The 19682-nt window shown below is 49.7% G+C and overlaps 1 protein-coding gene across 1 annotated transcript in view; it reads left to right on the top strand.

Annotated features, from left to right (window-relative positions):
* The first annotated feature begins 847 nt into the window (after positions 1–847).
* The window catches only part of ADGRB2 (adhesion G protein-coupled receptor B2), a 187032-nt gene continuing 168197 nt past the window's right edge, over positions 848–19682 (top strand). The window contains exon 1 of the mRNA XM_056846271.1: positions 848–919. The gene's annotated coding sequence lies outside the window, so the exon portion shown is untranslated. The remainder of the gene's footprint in view (positions 920–19682) is intronic.

Here is a 19682-nt window from a genome sequence, read left to right as displayed (position 1 = left end):
GGAGGCTTGGAGAACTTATTGTGAAACCCAATTTTTAATGGGACCATTTAAAGGACACTCTTTGATCTAACCCCTTATCTATACTTCTATATTAGGTACTGATTTAATAATGTTGGATAGGATACGAACAGGTTAATTAAAATAATATCGGGATTAGCTCCGTGAGCAAAAGTTTAGACAATTTATTTTTAGATGGGAGAGGGGGAAGTCATTGTATTGTTAAATGAGTGATATTATTTGTGTTTTTTTAATTATTATTACCATTATTTTTAGTATTGGATATTGTTTCTCTGTTGAGATGTTAATGAAGAAAATAAAAAAAATATTTAAAAAAAAAGGGGGGGGGAAGGAACTGCAGCCCGCCGTGCAAAGCACCCCCCGTTTCCAGCCGGGATCCGTCCCGGGCTTCCTTAAAGGCCGGGCTGCCCGCTCGCCCTCCTCCCCTCCCCTCGCTTTTCCGCGCAAACCCGACGCCGTGCTCGCTGCTGCCGCCGCCGCCGCGCGCACACTCTCCGGCGCGCGCCCGAAGCCGCGGCAGCCCAGCCCCGGGCCCGGGAGCGCGCGCCCCACTCGCCTTCCCGCCGGCGCCGGGAGGATGCCAGCCGGCTGCCGCGCTCCCTCGGCCAGGCTCCGGAGCGCCGAGACGGTGGGGCGATAGCCGGGCGAGGGACGCGGCCCGGGAGGGGGGGGGAGGCTCCCCCTCCTTTAATTTTGGGGGAGGACTTTTTTTTTTTTAAGGCTTCCCCCCTTTCGCTTTCCGAACCGAGGAGCGTGGAGCTTTTGGTTTCCGAGCCGTGCCCTCGGGTTCTGCCTGCCCCCCTTTTTTTGATCCGCCCCCCCTCCAAGGGATGGCAAACTTCGGCTCGCTGGCTGCTGCCTCGTCTTGGGAGATCGTCAAGTCCTGCTGAATAAAGATCAGGTAAGGCGCGCGAGAGAGAGACCCCCCCCCCGCAACCACCTGCCGGAGGTGGGGGACCCGCGAGGGAGGGGGGCGGCCGGGAGTTCGCCCCGGATCGGGATGCCAGCAGACCGCCCCTCGCGCGCGACATCACTTCCACCCGTCGGCCCCCCTTCACGCCCCCCCCCCCGGAAAGTTGCCGCGGTTAGGGGACGGGGCCGTTCGTCTTGCACCCCCTTTCCCAATTCAGCATCCTTTTTGTCCCCGTCCTTGCGCCGCTTGGCAAAGGACTGAGCCGGAGTCGCCCGGAGGTTTGTCGAAGGAGCCGCCGAGGATCGGCGCCGCTCCGCCCGTCTGCTCGGCCGGGCCAACAGTCCCTTGCGAAAAAAGGAGGGGGGGGGTCTTAAAATCGATCAAGTTTGGTCCGGCTTTATGAAGGGGGGGCTTCCATTTTAAACGCCCCCCCCCCGAAAGCCTCCCTGATGCATTTTGAAGGAAGGGGAGAGAGCTCCAATCTGGGAAGTTTGCAGCGGCTGATCTTTGCATCGGCCGTTGGCGGCGGCGGCGGCGGGGGGGGGGGCTGTCCAGAGAATAAACCTCCCCTTGTCTATTTGGCGCTCCCCTCCTGGCGGGGAAGGCGAAACGGACAAGTGTCCGGTTCTTCTCGCCTGCCTGGCTCTTCCCTCTGCTGCATTTCTGGTCGCCAGTGTTCCCGTGCGAGCCCCCGCCCTGGCCGTGCCGCCCCCCCCAGCTGCCCGCTTCCCCTTCTTTGCTGCCTTGGGAAGGCGCCGCAAAATAAATCGGCGAGCTTTAACGAGCGGCTTTTAGGAGGCTTTCTGCGTGTGTGGATTTATTGATGCAAAAAAAGGAGGGGGGGAATGGAGGAGAGGGAGAGATCCCCCCCCCCCCCGTCTGTTCCTTGCTCTTTGGCCGTGCAACTCCCCCGTTCGCTTTGCATCCGTGCAATTGGAAGGATATTTTGGAGAGGTCGTGGTCCTCATTGGGGGGTGGGTGGGGGGGATAGGGGGCGTGTGGCTTGACCGGGGAGGGGGCGAGGCAGCTCGGGCGCAGGAGATCGCGTCGCCTCCCCGCCGGCAGGCGCCGATCCTCCCCGCGAAAGGCGGCCGTCGCCGGCGAAGTTGCGGCGGCCTGGAGGAGTTTGAATTGCGTTTCGCTCTGCGAGCCGCAAGATTTCTTTTTGGGGGGTGGGGGACGGGCGGGGGGGGGGAAGGAGCCTGCCTCCCCCTCGCTCCTCCCAGCCGAGGAACCAGACTGTGGAAGGCTGCAACTTGGGACGAGAAGGGGGTTAGTACAGAGATACGGCGGTGATCGTGGAGAGGAAAAGTATTTATTATTGGGAGCGCCACTTCCACAATAGTTTATTTTTTTCCTCCCCCCCCCCCACAAGCCCCCCCACCAAATGGGGCTTATTCTGTGCAGAGGTGCTCTCTAGCTCCCGCTACAGGCGATGGGAGGAACGACACCTTGTGGTCGCAAGGTTGGTGTTTTCGCGATGTTGGCGTCCACACGAGCGGGAGGGCGTTGCTTTCCTCGAGGCGGACGGCTGAGTCGGAAAGCGCTGCTCTCTGAGCCGATGTCTGATGGTTGGACCCTGCCTGCCTGCGAGATGGGACCGTGAGGTTTGTCTGAAAAGGCTTCGCGGATGCTCAAAACGGCCTCGCGGGGTTGTTTCCTGGCAGATTCTCGCCCGCCTGCATGGGGTGACCGCAGCTTCGGGGAAGGCTTGTAAATGAACTCAGCTGCAGTCCCTTAGGACAGCGAATAAGAGGAAAACACACACTTATCTTTGATATGTAGAATCCATGTCCCCTTGACCTCTGTGCTCATGATTTATGCAGTTGCACAGATAGCGTTTGGGGCTATCTAAAGCAAAGTGTGTTATCTCTCCCACCCTTTCGGTGCATTCAAAACAAATCTTTCAACAGCAACAAAAAAACACAGAGAGATGTTAACTGACAAGTTTAGTAATGTTTTCCTTCTGCTGCCCAGGGGACGGGAGCAAGACCCTACTAGAGCTTCCTGAGTAAGCCCATTAGGCCTGACTGCTGTGCCTTTGAGGCAGCTAGGGCTGGCCCCGCAGCACCTCCCAGTGGTGGGCAAGAGTCACTGCAGGGCAGGTTGGTCACCAGGCCCCTGCTGTTCCCATCAGGGAGGGGGGTTGTGCTGATCAGCCTCCTGCAACAACAGTGGAGAACAAAGGCCTGCGGCAGCCGTCCTACTAAAACAAGCTCCCTGCCCCCCCACCCAAACTTGGGGGGGCATTCCCCCTTTTGCCATGTTGGTGCTATGCGGTCTGTGTGTCTGTCCTGAGTCTTGAAGGCACACAGCAAGGACTTTTCCAGGGGTGTTGCTTTGCGACCAACTAGCTTTCCTTCCCATGGAGGTCCACCAAAGTGAGAGCCTGAGCGACATCTCCAAACCCTTGGGGAAGGGACTTTCTGTTTTATAGAAGCTTCCAGCTGCTGAGTATGAGAGAGAACCTTTTATGGCCAAGAGTGTGTACGCATGTGCGTATATTTTAATTATTTTAATTAGGCTTTAATGAAAAGCGCCCCAAACCCTCTTCTTTGGAAGATTAATTGTGCATCCAGCCAGTATTTTCTGAGGGCCAGAACCTTCCATTGGGAACAGCCTGATCTACTCCTGGTTGGAAAGATGGGGAAGCCAAGAAAGGGGGGGGGAGGCAGTTGTCTGTGCGTGTAAATGGAAGAGAGTGAAAATGTGCATCTAGATGCTGGTGGGGAGATGCAGCGATGAGTCACTTGTATGCATCTATTCCCTCTCCCCCACCTAAGTTTGCACTGTTGGTTAACATTCTGCTGTGGTCCCCTGAGCCTTTGACTTCCTGCATACGGATTTTGCTGGGATTTCAGGAGACAGAAAAGGTGGTTTCAACTCAGAGGTGGTTTTAGAGGCTCTTTGGATCCTTCGTGTCTTTATTTCACAAGCTGCAGTATATTCCTAGAGTGATTTTTAGCAAATGTCGTAATTTGGTTAACACGGCGTGTGGAACTTAGTGGCAAAGCTCCTCCCCGTTTCCCCACCAGTATAAATCTCATTTCAAGCTGGATCTTACTGGCTTAGGGAACACGCTGTTATGAAGATAATGGTGTCCTACTTTTCAGGGACGTTGTAAGGTTTGCTGAGGTTTATGTGAAGCATTTTCAGTGTTCAGAATTGTTAAAGAAATGCCAAGCATCATTCATGGCCAAAATCTGAAACATTGAATATTTTGCAGTCTGAGTCTGTGCATGTTTCCTTGGAAGTAAAGTCCCCTTGACTCCCGTGGAATTTACTTCCCTGAAAGCCATGCTTGAACCGCCAATAAAACAAACAAGTGGGTTATAAATCAAATCAAGCCTAAACTGACCCTACAAGCTAAAATGATTAAACTGAGGCTGCTGTACTCTGGTCACATTATGAGAAGACAAGAGTCACTGGAAAAAGACAATCATGCTAGGAAAAGTTGAAGTCAGCAGGAAAAGAGGAAGACCCAACAAGAGATGGATCAACTCTATAAAGGAAGCCACAGCCCTCAATTTGCAAGATCTGAGCAAGGCTGTTAAGGATAGGACACTTCGGAGGACATTGATTCATAGGGTCGCCGTGAGTTGGAAGCGATTTGACGGCACTTAACACACAAGCGTGCTTAGGACTGCGGCTTCCGTTTGGTGTTTTGGGAGTGAGATGTGCAAATCGATGGTGTTGAAAAGTGATATATTATTGCACGTACAAATTTTAAACGTTGGTTGTGGCGTGCCACAAGAGCTCATGAAGGGGGTCCGTTTTCCCTTCCATGCTGAGGCTTGTAAAATTGGCCATTTGTCTGTGCCAGGCAATGCTTTTTTTTAAAATATCCTGCTTTTCTCCCTGATTGGGGACCTAGAGTGGTTTTTCACTTCGTTACCCCCCCCTCCACTCTGTCTCACAACAACCTTGTGAGGGTGGGTTAGACTGAGAGATTGTGATGGGCCCGAGGTCACCTGGTGGGCTGAGCCGGGAATTCGAACCCGGTCCTTCCAAGTCCTGCCCAGACACTCTAACTACTACACTGTTCCTGCCCTGATTACCTGTAGGGGATCAGGCGGGGAAGCAGTTTGGAACTAGAAGAGAGTTGTTTCATTTTTTCCCTTTCAACCTTTGTGAAATGACTGACACAGGTATATGTGGGGAAACGAGCTAGGTTTTGGATTTTTTAAAAAAGCGTGGTAGCGTATTTGCAAACCCGGTCTTAACCCTTTCCGCCGTTAATTTGAAACAAAAAGGTGCACCGACCGGCTGGGACCAGGGTACCTCAAAAGCCGTCTACTGACCATACGAGACATTTGAGATCATCCACGGATGCTTTTCTGAAGAACGAGGGAGCACTGAGGGGCTGTGGATCGCCCTGCCAGCATCCATTGGCTTGGCACCAAATGGCTTTAATGGGGATCTGGATAACCTGTTGATTCTGCTGCCTGTTGCTTTAAAGTAGGGTTTTTTGGGTGATGGGTTGCCACTTCATTTAAGCTCTGAAGTGTTCTATCGATCTCGGCTATTGACTGGTTGATGCTACTGATTTAGCAGTTTTAAAGGGCTTGCTGGTTTTAATTGTTACCATGAGCGGCCTTAGGACCCAAATCAATGCAAGAATAATAATAGTAATAATACTGTTGTATAATATGTATTTATTCTTGGAATAGATCCCCCCCCCCCGGTAAGATTGGCTAGTGACTCTGAGGCTATTTGTTTTAATCTTCCTCAGTAGCATGACCTTTGGGTCAGTTTCTCGGGTTTTCTGGTATCAGGACTTGAGCCCCGGAACTCATTCAGTGTGCCTGAGTTCATCAGCCTTGTGGGTGCATGCGTGAAATAATAGGTGTGCTCTGAGCATGTGCAGAGTCCCTGTTGCTAAGAAACCCCCATTAGCCCTGGGTTCAGAAAATGAGGTTTCCAGGCCAGGGCATGCAGCTTTCAATTTGGCCGGAGCCCCAGCACCTATCCCCACCCCTGAAATGGCCCGCAGTCGGGAGATCTTTGCTCCATCGGGTGCAGTCTGTCCCCATGCTTTGCCAGAGAGGCATTCTAATCTGGATTGTGTCAGTAAATCCAAAAGGAGAGATTAATACATGTGTGCTGGGGTGTCTAGGGGGAGTTTGGGCTGGAAAATCCTCAAGTCCGGCATGCCGTACAGTTCCATGGGGAGCTTTGCAATGAAGAAGGGGGGCTGTGAACGGGAGATGGAGTCGGACATACATACGCACGTATATTTTAAAGGAGTTCGCTTGGAGACCGTTGATGGATGTTATTTAACTCCGGTCTCAGCTGGCGATGATCTCACATCTTCGCTTGCCAAGGAAGGCTCCTGATGGTAGCCCCCAGAAATGTGTCACTCGGATGATCCCCCCCCTCTGACTTTGTAGGTCATTGCTTAACCCTTTCCTCACCACGGTGCTCTCTACACGATCCTTTCAGCACCTCGGACGAGATGGAGAAATTGTGCAGTCACAGAAAGGGCACCGTGCGGGATGCCTGTGACACGGGACCCCGCGCTGCCCCCCAGATACCGCCAGGCAGGCCTGTTGCTGTTCCAACGTCAGGTTCTTGGCAGGCAGACAGTTTATTTCTGCCTAGAAGAGGGAGCTGGAGCTAATGGCACTCTACAAATCACATTCTGGGGCAGCGTTAGGGGGCATGCACGCGTGCACGTATATGATTCAAGGAAGGCACCATGCCAAACCTGGAGAGTGTGGGAGTAAGCAGGTTTTTTATTTCTGCACTTTTGTAGGAAGAGTTTTATTTGGGGGGGGCTTCACAGTGCTGCATCACAGTTCAGGAGGGCACGAGAAGCCTACCCTGGCCTGCAGAAAAAAAGATTTTATGGGGGCTGTTGAAGCCTCTGATAGTAACCGTCAGCATTTCCTAAAGGTCTTTTGCAGAACAGAGGGTCTCTGGCCCCTTGTGGCTGAGCTGCTCTGATCTTGGGGAGGAGGGAGGGAAGAAATGGAGGTCTGGAGAAGGAGGAGGCCAAGGGGAAGATGGAGGGCTGGAACAGGGAGGGTTCCAGAGGAATGAGGGGAAGAGAAGAAACATGGATTGGGAGCATGGGCAGGAAGAGTGGTTCACAGGATGTTTTTGAAATACAGAATCGGCTGAACTAACGACTGCACATGAGTAGTTTTCAGTGGCATCCTAAGTCTTCCATTGTACAAACGCATGATGCTGCCTAATACTGAGTCAGACCTAGATAGGTCAGTATTGCCAGTCTCTGACTGGCAGCAGCTCTCCAGGATCTAAGGCAGAGGTCTTTCTGCATCACCAGATCCTTTTAACTGAAGATGCCAGGAACTGTACCTGGGACCTTCTGTATGTCAAGCAGACGCTCTGTTACTGAGCCATGGTCCCCTTAGTGAGAACACACAAATTGGCTCTATACGTATCTGAACTGTTGGTCTGGCAAGGTCAATGCCATCTCCTATGACTGGCAGTCCAGGGCCTTTTGTAGAGGTCCTTCACAATAGGTGCTGCCTGGTCCTGAACTTTCAACCGTCCACATGTGAAATAAATGTTCTACCTCTGAACAGCGTCCTCTTCCATGGCTTAGTGGTGGTTCATTGTGGCTGGCCACAACTCTCTGACTGGCAGATGTCTTTCCCAACCCTGCTTGTTGACTCTTGTATAATAAGAGATCCTCATTTATTTATTTAATTCATTTATACCCTGCCTTTCTACCCAATGGGGATCTAAAGCGGCTCACATCATTCTCCTCTCCTCCCTTTAGGCTGAGCAAGTGTGACTGGCCCGAGGTCTCCCAATGAGCTTCCATGGCACGAGTGGGATTCGAACCAGGGTCTTCCAGATACTAGTCAAACCTTTTTAGCCACTACACCACACTGGCTGTCAAACACAACACATCCCACTCCCTCACCCCACCCCACATGAGCCAACATGGTGTAGTGGTTAAGAGCGGTGGTTTGGAGGGGTGGACTGATCTGGAGAACCGGTTTTGATTCCCCACTCCTCCACATGAGCAGTGGGTGCTAATCTGGTGAACTTGATTTGTTTCCCCACTCCTACACACGAAGCCAGCTGGGTGACCTTGGGCAAGTTACAGCTCTGTTAGAGCTCTCAGCCCCACCTATGTCACAGGGTGTCTGTTGTGGGGAAGGTGATTGTAAGCCGGTTTGAGTCTCCCTTAAGTGGTAGAGAAAGTCGGCATATAAAAGGAAACTCTTCTTTCTTGCTCTGTTTTGGACCTGGGGCATTCATTCTCTTTCTCATGTTGCTGCTCTCCACTCAGATATGGCCCCTCCATCACAACAGGCTGGGCCCCTTCCCTCATTTCTGCATTGGGATACAGAGTAGCCTTGTCCAGCCCCCTGCTGTGAATCAGGATCTCTCCTCCCCGCTGGCTGCCCAGACCAATTCAGGAGATCCAGTTGTTATGCCGAGATGCTTAGCTTCTCTTTCATCCCGAGTTTGTAATTCCTCCCAATGTGACAGCTGTCACGGAGCAAGAAAGAGTGTGGGGGGTAGAATGTGTCGTGTTTGATAAGGCCACTATAGCCAGTGAATTTCTGCCCGGGAGGGTAGGGAGCATTGTTCTGAATCCCATCTGCGCTGCTATTTTTAATGCTGCCCCCTCTTTTCAGTGACTTGCCTGGCATACGTTGTATGATAGGTTGGCATCGTAGGGCATTGTAGGTGAGCTGCATCTGGGTCTTGAAACCCCCCCCTAACAGATCCCAGAGTTCCAACTCCAGAGCTTCCATCTCCTCTCTTAATGACAATATAGATCCTTTTGCAAAAAGGTCTTTACTGGTTGTTGTTTTTTGCCACGGGAGTCATGATTTTTGTAAGCGAGCCCCGGCTCTCTGCGAGCAAATGACTGACTTAGGACAGTCACGCGGGCGAATGTGGGATTGAGCCTGACGCAGGTTAGAGCACCGGTCCATATGACTCAGTAATACCCATTGGACTGGCAGCAGCTCTCCAGGCATGATGGCGGAGGAAGTTCTTTACCAAAATTTGCTACCCATTAACTGGAAATGCCCAGGATTGAACCTGAAACTTTCTGAATGCACAACCATCGTGCTGCCCCTTTTCTAATAGGTTTATGGACATGTTAAATACAGGCGCACCTCGCTTTATCGCGCATCACAGATATTGCGTTTCGAGCAAGTCTATCGGTGTCATTTTTCCAACAGCATGTGCTCACTTTATATCTCTTTGTCTCATGTTGGTAATTCTCGCAATATTTCAAACTTTTTCATTATTACAATATGTGGATTTTTTTAGACATAATGCTTCATAGGCTACAGTATAGTGTAAACTTAACTTTTATATGCACTGGGAAACCAAAAAAGGTTGTGTGACACACTTTATTGCAATATTCACTTTATTGGAACCGACCACCCCCGTGGCGGAGTGGTACGCTGCAGTACTGCAGTCCAAGCTCTGCTCACGACCTGAGTTCTATCTTGATGGAAGTCGGTTTCAGGTAGCCGGCTCGAGGTTGACTCGGCCTTTCATCCTTCTGAGGTCGGTAAAATGAGTACCCAGCTTGCTGGGGGTAAAGGGAAGACCACTGGGGAAGGCACTGGCAAACCACCCTGTAAACAAAGCCTGTCTAGGAAACATCAGGATGTGACATCGGGATGTGATGTCACCCCATAGGTCAGGAATGACCCGGTGCTTGCACAGGGGAACTTTACCTTTTACTGGAACTGAACCCACAATATCTCTGAGGTATGCTTGTATACCTATGAAACTGTCTTTTGATGTGTCAGACCATTGGTCCATATTGCTTAGTAATATCTGCTGCGACAGGGACATTCCAGGGTCTTGGTCACAGGAAGACGCCCCTGCTGAATGAGATCCTTTGACTAGAGACTCCAGGATCGCACCTGGGGCCTTCTGTGTGCAAAGCAGGCGCTCTACGCCTGAGCCTTGGCTTCTCCCCAAAGGTCTAGCCCCATCTTTCTGCGCTGGTATGGGCTTGCCAATAGACGGAACCCGACCTCTGGCACCCCAGAGTGAGAATCGCGCCTCTAGACCAGCGATTCCTGAGATGCTCTGCCAGCTGTCTCAAAGGTTACTGCAAAATTCTCACAACGAGATTAATTTTAATCCACTTTAATTACAAAAACTAAATATGTGCCATACAGCACTGTCTCTCTTTTTTCCTGGGCCGTTTCCCAAATCGTAAATGCTCGGATAGGAAGGATCTTTCCATTTATGCAAATGGGCCAGTGGAGTGTGGGAGGCCCAGCAGGCTGCCTTGGGAAGAAGGAGCTCAGAAAGTTCAGTTCCATGAGCATATTGTTATCAAGTTGGAACGTGTAATTTCAGGTTCAGCGCTACCTGAATGCAACCGCCTCTATTAAATTATTTTAACATTATTTTGTTTTATGCTACATACAATTTCCAATTCTATTTAAGAGGAAGGGGGTGTTGCTAAATCAAATTACAGGGTACTGCAACTCTGAGAAGGCCTGGGGGTTTCTGCCCTCGACCAGCAGGTCTAGTGGTTGGGGGGGTAGGGTGGGACGGGGCGGGGTGGCAGAAGAGGGTGGGGGAGAACACATGAAGCTGCCTTATACTGAATCAGACCGTTGGGACCCTTGGTCCATTGAAGTCAGTATTGTCTACTCTGACTGGCAGCTGCTCTCCAGGGTCTCAGGCAGGGGTCTTTCACGTCACCTACTTGCCTGGTCCCTTTAACTGGAGATGACGGGGATTGAACCTGGGACCTTCTGCACACTGAGCAGATGCTTTGCCACTGAGCCACGGCCCCTCCCCAAAGGGGAGGGAACTCTGCAGAATTCAAAGGAACTCTGTGGCAGCTTTGCAAAACTTGGTTTAGTTAATGGTCCCTCCTCCTACATAGCGGGGCCTGGTTATTGTACCCCTCATTTGGGGCCTGGTTCACCCCAGACCCAGTGCTGCCGCTTCTAGGCTCCAAGGCCGGCTCCTTTCTTTCCATCAGCCCGAAACGATAGTTTTCCTTTCTAGGAGATAATCAATTATGTAATAAAGACGTTTTGAAGTATAAAAGTTGCCCCTCCACTTGGACCTTTAGGGAGTGACTTGTGAAATCTGAGTTAAGAGCAGTTAGATAACGTGTGCTGAAATTTCAAATCCTCTTTGCTCAGATAGACTGCCCTTTGTCCTGGGGGCTTCATAGAGAGTCAGTTAAGAAGCTGTGTCATGGGAGAGCCAGCAAGGTATAGTGCTGGGACTAGGATCCCCAGGTTTGAATCCCCACTCTGGCATGGAAGCTCACTGGGTGACCTTGGGACAGTCACTGTCTCTTAGCCCAATCTACCTTACCGGGTTGTTGTTGTTAGGATGCAATGGAAGAGGGGAGAATGATGTTGTAAGCTGCTTTGGGCCACAGGGGAGAGAAGACAGCTCCAAAGGGCATCTACAAGAAGGGGCTCTTTGTGTCGCCTGCAGTCCTTGCTGAGTCTCCAGTTTTATTTTATTTATTGATTCATCCCTCCATGCAAGCAGGCAGGCGCCTGGTTTTTTTCCATCATTTGCTTTGGAAAGGTGTTTAATTATTCCAGCGATCAGTGCTGCCCCAAATTTGTCTGGTTATTCCAAATCAGTATGTGAAATTCACCCCTGCCCCCTAGCCCAAAAGTCTCCAGGCTTCCCTAGCTCCACTGCCCATTGGCTCCCTTCCCTACAGCATGGTGTAGTGGTTAAGAATGGTGGTTTGGAGTGGTGGAGTCTGATCTGGAGAACCGGGTTTGATTCCCCACTCCTCCACGTGAGCGGCGGACGCTAATCTGGTGAACTGGGTTTGTTTCCCCACTCCTATGCACGAAGCCAGCTGGGTGACCGTGGGCTAGTCACACTCTCTCAGCCCCACCTAGCTCACAGGGTGTCTGTTGCAGAGAGGGGAAGGGAAGGTGATTGTAAGCTGGTTTGAGTCTTCCTTAAGTGGTAGAGAAAGTTGGCATATAAAAACTAACTCTTCTTCATCATCATCATCATCTTCATCGTCTTCATCATAATGTTCCTTGTTGGTCACCTTGAGGCTCTTTTTCTTCACCATAGGTGATTGAGAACTTCTGTGTAGGCTTCTATCCCTGTGTCCCCCACCTTATGAAGTTAACCGGGCAGCCTTGTCTGTGAAGGCCTTCTCTGTGGTGGTCCCCTGGCTCTGGAACCTCCTTCCCTGGGAGATTTGCTTAGCGAAGTGTTCATCTTTCATCTAGCTACTACGCTATCCCCCCCAACTTTTAATGATTAGCTGCATTCTTCTGCTAAGATAGGTTACTGAACCTTTTGCTAGGATTGCTTCTTCACTGTGGATTTGCTCTCAATAGGAGCAGGGTTTTTTTGGGGCTATCCACACGTCTTAGTCTATTTGTGTCTCTCCCAAGTGCCGTCAAGTCGCAGCCGACTTATGGTGACCCCTTATGGAGTTTTTAAGGCAAGAGACTAACAGAGGTGGTTTGCCAGTACCTTCCTCCGCACAGCAACCCTGGACTTCCTTGGTGGTCTCCCATCCAAATACTAACCAGGGCTGACCCTGCTTAGCTTCTGAGATCTGATGAGATCAGGCTAGCCTGATTTCCTAGCACCAGCCATTTCCCCCTCCACTGGTAGACTTTTTGCTGGCTGTTAAAATATCTGTAATCGTATGTTGCTGTAACACGATAGACAATATGCAATAGTGTAGATGCCCTGTTACTGCTGCATTCAGAGTGACTCCACACTGAGGAATCACCCCTGTGTGGAAATACATTTTACTGTACCAGATTTTAACTGTAATTTTTTCCTGATGGTATAGACGATTTCATTTTAATCTTTGTTAAAACATTTCTACTCTTTTTAGGAAGAGGAAAGGAATTATATAAACATGACTTAAATAGATGGATAGAATAATTCCAGGAGCTGCTTAACAGCCTTATAGGAGGTGTACATCTCTCCTGGCTTATGTTGCATCTTTGATGTTTATATGATACCTGGGGCAGGTATGTACATAGGCGCCATTTTTATACCACGCTTTTCTCTACTGTAAAGAGTTTCAAACTGGCTTACAATCACCTTCCCCTCCTCATAACAAACACCTTGTGAGGTAGGTGGGGCTGAGAGAGTTCTGAGGGAACTGTGATTGGCCCAAGGTCACCCAGCAGGCTTCATGTGGAGGACTGGGGAATAGAATCCGGTTCTCCAGATTAGAGTCCACCGCTCTTAATCACCACACCATGCTGTCGTTTGGGGCCCCAGGAATGCAGCTTCTGATCTCTGTCTGCTGATTTCCAGATTTTTTATTAATCTCCTCTCAGCTCGTATCTGAGAAGTGGATCTTGCCGAGCAAAGTAGTTGATCTTCTTGAGGTCTCCGGTATCTGGGAAATTAAAGTCCAGATTGAGAGGATAAAAACTGGAGAGGCAGCGAGTGATAAGAGGTGGGAGAAAGCACAAAAAGAAAAAGTAAAGCATAGGAGGAGAAAGTTCACGAATGGGTCACATTAAATGAGGGGCCGTGGCTCAGTGGTAGAGCATCTGCTTGGCAAGCAGAAGGGTCCCTGGTTCAATCCCCTGCCTCTCTCATTAAAGGAGCTAGGCAAGTAGGGGATGTGAAAGACCCCTGCCTGAGACCCTGGAGAGCTGCTGCCAGTCTGAGTAGACAATACTGACTTTGATGGACCAAGGGTCTGATTCAGTATAAGGCAGCTTCATGTGACCCAGAAAGCATTGCTTTCCAGGCAGGATCTAGCCAAGAGCCCATCTCGTTCAGCACTGTATTGCCAGGGGTGCCCAGCTGATTCTGGGCACGAGGGTCATAATCTTCCCCTGGCTTCTCTATCCCAGCACCTGCTTTCAGAGGTGTACAGCTGCAGAACATGGAGGTTCTATTTAGCTGTCATAACTGTTGACAGTCCTGCCCTCTGTGGATTTGACCAATCTTTTTCTTTCTTGTAAAAACACCCATAGGAGTCTTCCATATGGAGAAAGCCTTGCAGCGTTGGGCCTTTTTCAATAAGGATGAAAAGCGTCCGAAGGGAGGGGCATAAAAAGGTTGTGAAACTATGTGTAGCACGTGGAGGGGGCTTGAGAACTTCAGTCCATCCAGCAAAAAGTGTTTCAGGTGGGTAGCCATGTTGGTCTGCAGTGGAAGAGCAAGATTCGAATCCAGTAGGACCTTAAAGACCCACAGGATTTCCTGGGTATACGTTTTTGAGAGTCAGAGCTTCCTTTGTCAGATACCGAATATATTGGTAGACAAAAGAAAAGAAGAAGAGGTGGTTTTTATATGCTGACTTTCTCTTACCACTTAAGGAAGAATCAAACCAGCTTACAATCACCTTCCCTTTCCGTCACCACAACAGACACCCTGTGAGATAGGTGGGGCTGAGAGAGCTGTGAGTAGCCCAAGGACACCCAGCTGGCTTCATGTGGAGGAGTGGGGAATCAAACTCGGTTCTCCAGATTAGAGTCCACCGCTCCAAACCACCGCTCTTAACCACTACACCACACTGGCTCTCAAAAGATTTATTTTTTGTGTGGGGGTTGCTTTTGTTTTACACTAGCACCATCAAGAGCCGGCGGAATTAATTTGCTTGGGAACTCGGGGGTGGCCGTCGCCACCAAGGTTTTTTAAAATGCATTAGATGCAAGCGTGTCGAATGGGGCTTTTAATGGCTATCAGCCCCCATAGCTGCTCCCTGTTCAGAGACATCATCGTCTCTGTGGCTGGCGGGGACTCGGGGGACAGAATGAAATTTTTACAAAGGTCAACCGATACCTACACCGCGGCATGCTCCCTTTCGTGAAATATCTGACAGCGCTTAAAGTAGGCTCAAATAATAGGCAGCCAGCGGGCTGGTCTGTGGTCAATATTTGACCAGCGTGCTGATGCTAAATAGTGACAACCTCCGAACAGGAAACACAGTGAAGGAATGCTGGTGTGGACAGACCTCGATAGGATGGATCATGCCCTCCTGCTCCTGTGCTGCCTGAGGCTTGCTGGTGATTCATTCACATGCTACCTCTATTAAGTGTGTGCTCGAGTAACCTCCTCTTTCTTGCATTTGAGTGCCAAAGTAAGGAACTGCTGCCGGGGAAACAGTGAAGCCAGCATTTCTCAACCTTCTGATAGCCGAGCTATGCTTCTTCCAAAGTCAAGATTAAATGCCCCCTTCACTCTTGGAGATGAAAAAGGTTTACATTGAGACTGTGTAGAGGTATTAATTTCCTCCCTTTGGAGGCATCCACTCCCAGGGTATCTGCTTGCCACTGTTTAAAGCTGTGTCCTTTGCAAGGAAGAGGGCGCTGAGCATGCAGAGACACAGCAGGCAGCCTCCTCTGAGCTCATGGTTGTGCTGTGCAGCTGCGTGGCGACTGATTTAATGATTCAATTTCACCTAATGTGGAGATCTTCCCTCTCTGGTGGCGAGGCCAGAGCAGTGAGTCACACAGAGATGCGGCATGCAGCTGGTCTCTGTGGGTAGGTACTTCTGACTCTTAGGAAGCCTTGAATGGTTTAAATAAATTTACTTCTCAAGGCGCGTGAGCAGTTCTCTCGAGGCTTGCAAATTCTTGACCTGGGGGGCTGGGGCCGCAGCTTGTGGGTCAGCAAGAGCCTTGAAGCTACTCCTGCTCTTGGGAATTGGGGTAGGGGGAAGAGGGCTGGGGGAGGAAGGCGATCCTGGAATCCTTCTTGCTTGTTCTGGCTGCTGGTAGAAAGTCTTGCGCAGTCATAAGCGGAGGAGAACTCAAATACATCACAAACCCGTCATGACATTCATAGCTTTGGAGGGTATGTGTTTGTGGATTTGCTTTCTGTTAATGTTCAGAAACTAGTGTAAAGCTTCCTCTCTGGGTAGGACACCGGGCGGAGAAAATAGGAATCTGGTAGCTCCTTAACAGGCTAACAAAAAGTTTAGTCTCCAAGGTGCCACTGGGGACTCCTGTTTAATTTAGCTGCAACAGACTAACACAGCTACGCCTCTAGAATTAGCACAAGAACAGTCAACGTAGCATTCTCAGGATAGATTCCAGCTAGGAACCCAGCTTCTCTGGCAAAAAAAATTGGGTTGTTTTGTGAATGGCTGGCCTGGGTGCGATCTAAAAACATCCTGAGAGTGGTAGGAAGTCTTTTCATTCACAGCAGGATGCAGCAGAAGCAAGTAGAGGTTCCTGGAAAATTCTGCCTGGTGAAGTGAGGTAAAAGTCTGCCTGAACATCTCAGGCTAGGGCTGTGCATATCGATAAACCCGAACCGAAAGTAAGCCGAAAAAAGCCATTTCGGCAAATTTCAGGTTTGGGTTTACCGAATTCCAAAACCTGGCGGGAAGCCAAAGCCAAATTGGCCATTCCCGAATAAACCAGGTAATTTTCCGGCTTTTTCAGGTTGTCCCCAGGCATTGCGAAGCTTTGGGGGGGGCATTTTTTGAGGTAGAGCCCCCTTACTTGCAGGGTAGCTTTCAGGGACTCTCCTTGCAAGAACTTCCAAGTTTGGTAAAGATTGGGTTGGGGGTCTGAAGTTATGGGGTCTGGAAAAGGTCCCAGGGTAAGCTGTGGTTAGTATGTGGATGGGAGACCATAGAGGAAGTCCAGGGTTGCTACACAGAGGGAGGCAATGGCAAACCACTTCTGTTCATCTCTTGCCTTGAAAAAACTATAGGGTCGCTGTAAGTTAGCTTGATTTGATGGCACCACATCATCATCATCATTAATTAGAGAAAGGGTAAATGTTTAAAAGAGGGTGATCCCTTTGCTAGGAGGGATCCTGCAGCTGATAGCCACAAGTGAAAAGGGAATCATTTCTAGATCTTTCTTTATTAAAAAGATACTCCACTCTTCCATCCTATAACCCTCCTGGCAGTTTTCGACAAGGCGAGAACATAAAAAATTGAATTACAACAAAAACAAAGCCCTCGCCTAGCAAGAAACCCCAGTTCTCCTCTTGACTCAGTTAAAAATTGCCAGCATTAAAAACAACACAAAACCAAGCCAGCCATTAAACAGCAGCATAATCAGCAAATTGCCGTGTTAAAAAGGAAGCTCTCAAGTGTATGGCAGAATGCCAGGAAGGATTGGGGCGAGGAAAATTTCCTTCAGGAGGGAATTCCAAAGTTACAGCACCGCTTCAGAGTCTTTCTCACTCTTCTTTCCCTCCACCTTGAGGAGTAAGTTTAGATCAAGAGAAGAGGGTGCAATCTTTCCATACTTTTATTTCTTTTTTTGCTTAGTTGCAGTAAATACATATTTTATTGGCTTAATGTTTGTTCCATCTTCTAATCAGTGACTTTTCTATGCTAAGCAAAAGCTAAATCCAGTGTGTGTAGGGGTTAAGAGCGGTGGTTTGGAGCTGTGGACTCCTCCACATGAAGCCTGCTGGGTGTCCTTGGGCTAGTCACAGCTCTCCTAGAGCTCTCCAGCCTCTCCTACCTCACAGGGTGTCTGTTGTGGGGAGGGGAAGGGAAGATGACTGTAAGCCGGTTTGATTCTCCCTTAAGTGGTAGAGAAAGTTGGCATATAAAAACCAACTCTTCTTTTTTCTTCTTCTTTTTTTCTTTCTGTTGTTGTGGTTTTGTGGTCTTTCTACAACCAGGGAGCCTGAGGGAGGGCAAGAAATCCTTTTCTATCAGGACTAAACTGGCCCATTTTCTACTTGCTCCTGGTAGTGGTGGCTGGAAAGTAGTTTTCTGTTATGAGTGGTAGGAATTAGACTACGGTAGGAAATTGAGGTCTAGTAACTTGTGGCCTGGATCAGCCTGGTGCTGAGTTTGCCCACAGTAAAACAGGGGAGTCTGTACAGCTCATTTTACCACAGGGAGAGTGGCATCAGTAAACACCTTTTGGCCTTTATTGGGCCAAGGATAGCCATAACAAAGACTATCGGCCTGGTGGGGTAGCAAAGCGCTTGAGCTAGGGGTTGGGAAGTCCTCGGTTTGAATCTTGTCTGAGCCATGGACTCATTAGGCAGGCATGTTCTTGGTTTATGGGGACCATAATAGCAACTGCCCTTGCAAAGATTGCATCAAGATAGACATCGCTGTAATGTTTTCATTGCTGCTTTTTGCCCCCATCTCCTCTATGTTAATAGGTCCAATTGCGCCTTCTCCCCAATCTTTTGGGCTCTCTGCTGCCCCTCCAACCCCAGCTCCGGGACTCCTGTAAATCAATCTGGGACAAGAGCAGAGACATTGTGTTCCCTGGCAGGGAGCAATCCTTAATCTTGGAGCAGATTTCAAGAACAGCTTCCTATTTGGAAAGCCATTTATTCTTTTTTTTGGGGGGGTTTCTTTTTTGAACCAACAGTTAAGTTAAAATAAATTAAAAGAGGGGGCCGCATGTCTGCCAGTGATAGCAAATGATCAGTCCCTGGCAGCAACACAGCTGATAACTACAGTGGCTTGGTGGAGCTGCCGGGGAGGCGGTCGAACTCTTTTGGATGGAAAGTGGCCGCATGCCCAGAAGAGGAGAACAGGAACCGTGCCTTGGCTCGCAGCCCCGTGGGGTGTGCTGTAATTTTCCCCGGGCCACCCCCTGCTTTTCCCCACACCTGCTGGTGGTCAGGTTTGTGTGCATTTTGCCTTGACGTGAATCAGCTAGAATCTGCTCCTTTATGCGAGGGTTCCACATCCTGCAACTTGGAGCGGAACAAAAAGATGCTCCAGAGGAGATCCTGTCTCCAAGATCAAATTACGGTTTACTTTAGTACTTTTTGCCCCCTTCCTAGAAAACAGGTGTGGAGTCTGGTACTGTTTCCCTGCAAACAACCAAAGAATATGAAAGCAAAAACCAAAGGCTTTGTTTTGCTCAGCCAAAAAGTTACAGCCCTCTAGGCTTCACTGGGCTGGCGGTGGCCCCAGTGGCGATATTGTCAAACAAAGAGGAGGATCATGTGATGACAAAACTGGATGGAAGCTGACTGGAATCCATCCCCAGCTAGGGTTGCCAACTTCCAGGTAGTAGCTGGAGAACTCCCGCGATTACAATTGATCTCCAGCCGATAGCGATCAGCCGATAGAGAAAGTGGCCGTTTTGGCCATTGGACTCTATGGCATTGATGTCCCTCCCTCTCCAAACCCCGTCCTCATGCTCCGCCCCAAAAACCTCCCGCCGATGGTGAAGAGGGACCTGGCAACCCTATCCCCTAGGGTTACCAGGTCCCTCTTCGCCACCAGCGTGAGATTTTGGGGGCGGAGCCTAAGGAGGAGGGGTTTGGGGAGGGACTTCAATGCCATAGAGTTCAATTGCCAAAGCTGCCATTTTTCTCCAGGTGATCTGATCTCTGTCGGCTGGAGATCAGTTGAATTAGCAGGAGATCTCCTGCTACTACCTGGCAGTTGGCAACCCTACTATCCCCAGCTATTGGCTGTGCAACCCTACTATCCCCAGCTATTGGCTGTGCTGCTATGATGTCACAGAAGCCAGGCAGTTACGTGGACATTCTAAGAGTATACAAGAGTTACACCAGCAGAAATGAGAGATGGATTTATGTAGCTGGCTTGCAGTAGTGGAGGATGATGTGAGAGTGTGGCCACAGAGGCCTGAAAATGAGGAGAGGCTCCACATTTAAGGCCTTTAAAAGGGGAAACCCATATCTGCTCACGAGCACAAAGCCTGGGTACTTTTAAGTTACTCTAAACGTGACCAGCCACCTTGGAGGGTTGTCGAGGGAAGATACCCTCACAGCAGAAAGGAAGAGGTGTTTTGCTGTTATATCCCTCCCCAAAATGAAAAAAAACACCACACAACAAAGTGATTTCCCTGCACAAAGTAGCCCACGCTGTTTGTTTACCAGCCAGTCT

The sequence above is a fragment of the Euleptes europaea genome, chromosome 3, assembly GCF_029931775.1.
Source record: "Euleptes europaea isolate rEulEur1 chromosome 3, rEulEur1.hap1, whole genome shotgun sequence".
Classification (NCBI taxonomy): domain Eukaryota; kingdom Metazoa; phylum Chordata; class Lepidosauria; order Squamata; family Sphaerodactylidae; genus Euleptes; species Euleptes europaea.
This window is presented reverse-complemented; position numbering and strand designations above follow the sequence as displayed.